The sequence below is a fragment of the Prionailurus bengalensis genome, chromosome X (genome assembly GCF_016509475.1).
Source record: "Prionailurus bengalensis isolate Pbe53 chromosome X, Fcat_Pben_1.1_paternal_pri, whole genome shotgun sequence".
Taxonomy (NCBI): Eukaryota; Metazoa; Chordata; class Mammalia; order Carnivora; family Felidae; genus Prionailurus; species Prionailurus bengalensis.
This window is the reverse complement of record NC_057361.1, coordinates 116,078,808-116,083,373: the sequence shown is the minus strand read 5'-3', so window position 1 is coordinate 116,083,373 and position 4,566 is coordinate 116,078,808.

Sequence of the window (4,566 nt, the reverse complement as noted above, 5' to 3'; positions counted from 1 at the left end):
TTATATTCAATATAATTTATTGTCAAATTGGTTTCCATACAACACCCAGTGCTCATCCCAACAGGCACCCTCCTCCATGCCCATCACCCACTTTCCCCTCTCCCCCACCCCCCATCAACCCTCAGTTTGTTCTCAGTATTTAAGAGTCTCTTATGGTTTGCCTCCCTCCCTCCCTGTTCGTAACTTTTTCCCCCTTCCCCTCCCCCATGGTCTTCTGTTCAGTTTCTCAAGATCCACCTATGAGTGAAAACATATGGTATCTGTCTTTCTCTGCCTGACTTATTTCACTTAGCCTAATACCCTCCAGTTCCATCCACGTTGCTGCAAATGGCCAGATTTCATTCTTTTCCATTGCCAAGTAGTATTCCATTGTATGTATAAACCACATCTTCTTTATTCCTCAGCTGACGCCATCACCTATTTAACCCATCCTCCACCCCCTCCCTCTGGCAACCATCAGTTTGTTCTTTGTAATTAAGAGTCTGTTTCTCGGTTTGCCCCTCTCTTTCCCTTTTTTTCCCCTTTTTGCTCCTTTGTTTCTTAAATTCCACATATGAGTAAAATCATACGGCATTTCTTGACTTTCTTCGCTACATCAGCCTCCTTTATTCAATTTCTAAATGTTGAGGTTCCTCAGGGTTTGGTACTGGGCACTTTTCTCTCTGTGCCCTCTCTCCTTGGGTTGATCATATCCATTCCTATGGGCTTCGGTTAGCTTCTGGACTGGGTTTCTGACTTGGGTACATGAATCAAATCCAGACAACCTGTAAACTTGAACGGGTAAAAACAGATTTTTATTGTCACCAATCTCTAATGAAAATTTAGCATTTCTCCCAATTATAAATGTAGGCAACAAACCACAGTAGTATAACCAGTGTGACTTTGCCATTATTAGAAATCATATATAGCTTAATGTATTATACTTGTTGGAAATATCTCAAAATACTGTTTATGCTTATCATCATTTCAGTTTACAGTAGTTATTAGATCCCCAATAGATCTCTTTAATGAGTCAATAAATGCATGTATTACTACAACACAAGTTTTGTATTAGATAACTATTTCGGTATAATTCACTGCCTTTATAATCCTATGCATTTCATTTTGTACATTTATTTTTTTAATTTTTTTTTAATCTTTATTTATTTTTGAGAGAGAGAGAGAGAGACAGAGTGCGAGCAGGGGAGGAACAGAGAGAGGGAGACACAGAATCTGAAGCAGGCTCCAGGCTCCGAGCTGTCAGCACAGGGCCCAATGCGGGACTCGAACTCACAAACCGTGAGATCATGACCCGAGCTGAAGTCAGACGCTTAACCGACTGAGCCACCCAGGCGCCCTGACCTTTATGACATTTCTACAAATTCATGCATTTATCTCTACCTTCGGTACCTCAATTTTGGTAACCATCTTCTCCGTTCTTCCTAAGTGGTCTCTCCACCAACTGACTGAGTTCCCTTCTAATCCCTTCTTTCCAATCATTGTTAGAATGATCTTTCTCTCCCCAAGCACTGCGTTTAGTCTTCATATAGCCCACTCCACACTATCTTGTAATTACTTGTATTCCCTACTTGAATAGAAGTTCCAGGGATACAGGAATTTTTATCTTGCCTATTTGGGGATCTGCAGCATTAAGCATGGTATCTGGCATTAGAGGAGCACTCCATAAATGTTTGTTGAATAAATGAATGATTGCACTGAGCTTCAGCCTGCTGGTTCACAGCAGGTCAATAAAAAGGTTAAGGGACGATTCAAATCTTAATTTTCTTCTGACATAAATAAGATTACCAAAAAGGTAAGGCGGGAAAAGTTAATTTTTTTTTAATTTTTATTTTTTTATTTTTTTTGGAGAGAGAGAGAGCAAGTAGAGGAGGGACACGGAGAGGGAGACAGAGGATCTGAAGCAGGCTCTGCGCTGACAGCAGATGTGGGGTTTGAACTCACGAACCAGGAGATCACGCCTGAGCCAAAGTTGGACGCTTAACCGACAGAGCCACCCAGGCGCCCCAAAAGTTAATTTTAGTTATTTCATTTGAAAACTTAAATTTTGTGAGTAGGAAGTATGGCTTAGGAAAATTGACAAGACTCATTCCTTCTGTAATATTCATTTTTTTGCCAAAACATTAAATTGCCTATTAAATAGTGTGTTTAGGGACTTGCACACTGGAAAATATAGATGGCCACCCTGGGGGAGGGTTATGCTTGCCCCTTAAGTTTTAGTCCTGTACAGAGTCGGGTTTTATTCTGGATGCTTGTGGCAGCAGCTTTAGTTGCTTTGTGCAAGAGTCACAGGGAACAAAGGCACCTCTCTGATTTACCTGGTGTTCATTCTGTCAATTGGTAGATTTAATAAACAGAGAGAGGACAGGTCATGGATCCAAGGTAGGAAGAGCACCATAACGATATGCAAATAGCACTTGAAAATTAACAATACAGGCGTTGAACACAGACATCTCCTAATCAGCACCCAAAAATTGAACTTTTTTTTTTTTTAATTTTTTTTTTCAACGTTTATTTATTTTTGGGACAGAGAGAGACAGAGCATGAATGGGGGAGGGGCAGAGAGAGAGGGAGACACAGAATCGGAAACAGGCTCCAGGCTCCGAGCCATTAGCCCAGAGCCCGACGCGGGGCTCGAACTCACGGACCGAGAGATCGTGACCTGGCTGAAGTCGGACGCTTAACCGACTGCGCCACCCAGGCGCCCCCAAAAATTGAACATTTTAAGGGAGCAATACACAAAGGTGTGTTCGGTGTGGCGGTCAAGTTAACCAAAAGGATGCATTCCAGCTTTTCAAGATTAATTTCAAAGCGTTACAAACACTCTAGGTCTAGGGGTGCCTGGCTGGCTCAGTTGGAAAGGAATGGGACTCTTGATCTCAGGGTTGTGAGTTTCAGCCCCATGTTGGGTGTAGAGATTACTTAAAAATACAATCTTAAAAAAAACAACAACACCGAGTTCTATTCTTTACAGCCTTATGTTAACTACATTAACCATTATAATTAATCTTGAAGTAAAATAACAGTTATTGTATTATAAAAGAATAGTTTGGGGCACTCTGAAACTTAACAGTTCACAAGGAAAAGATGAGATTCTGTGCATCATACCAAACCTTGATTTGAATTTTCATTGTAAATTTCTTTTCATCCTTTTTTATCATTTTTTTTTCACCATGATAAGTGTACTCTTTAATCCCCATTCCCCCACCTACCTCCCCCTACCGGTGACCACCATTTGTTCTCTATAACTCAGAGTATGGTTTTTAGGTTGCCTCTTTTTTTCTTTGTTCATTTGTTCTGTTTCTTAAATTCCACATATGAGTGAAATCATATGGTATTTGTCTTTCTTTGATTGACTTATTTGGCTTAGCATAATACACTCTAGCTCCATCCATGTCGTTGCAAACAGCAAGACATCATTCTTTTGACAGCTGAGTAATATTCCACTGGATATATACATACACCACCTCTACCTCATCCATTCAGCAGTCGATGGACATTTGGGCTCTCTCTGTACTTCCTATGTAGTTGATAATGCTGCTATAGACATAGGGGTTCATGATACCTTTGAATTCGTGTTTTTTTTGGGGGGGGGCAGTGATAAATACCCAGTAGCGCAATGACTGCCTCCTAGGGTAAATCTATTCTTAATTTTTTGAGTAACCTCCACACTGTTTTCCACCGTGGCTGCACCAGTTTGCATTCCCACCAACAGTGCAAAGGGTTCCTCTTTGTCCACATCTTCACCAACATTGGTTGTTTCTTGTGTTTTTTATTTTAGCCATTCTGACAGGTATGAGGTGGTATCTCATTGTGTTGTTTTTTTTTTTTTAACATGTTTTCATTTTCGAGAGACACAGCCAGAGTATTAAGCAGGAGCAGGGGGGGCGGAGGCGCAGAGAGAAAGGGAGACACAGAATCCGAGGTAGGCTCCAGGCTCTAGGCTGTCAGCACAGAGCCTGACGCGGGGCTCAAACCCATGAACCGTGAGATCATGACCTGAGCCGAAGTGAGACCTCAGCTGAATAAGCCACCCAGGCGCCCACCATTGTAGTTTTGATCTGCAGTTTCCGGGTGACGAGTGATCTTGAGTGTCTTTTCATGGGTGTGTTGGCCATCTGGATGTCTTCTTTGGAGACATCTCTGTTCATGTCTTCTGCCCATGATTTAATTGCATTATTTGTATCTCGGGTATTCAGCTGTACCAGTTCTGTATATATTTTGGATACGGGCCCCTTGGCGGATCTGTCATTTGCAAATATCTTCTCCCATTCAGTAGGTTGACTTTTTAGTTGTGTTGATTGTGTCCTGCACTGTGCAGAAGCCTCTTATTCTGATGTAGTCTCAATAGCTCATTTTTGCTTTTATTTCCTTTGCATCAGGAGACAGATCTAGAAAAAGGTTGCTATGGCCCATGTCAGAGGGATTATTGCCTGTGCCCTCCTCAAGGATTCTTAGGATTTCAGGTCTCACATTTAGGTCTTTAAAGCATTTCGAGTTTGTTTTGGGGTATGGTGTAAAAAAAGTGGTCCGGTTTCATTCTTTTGCATGTGTCTGTCCAGTTCTCCC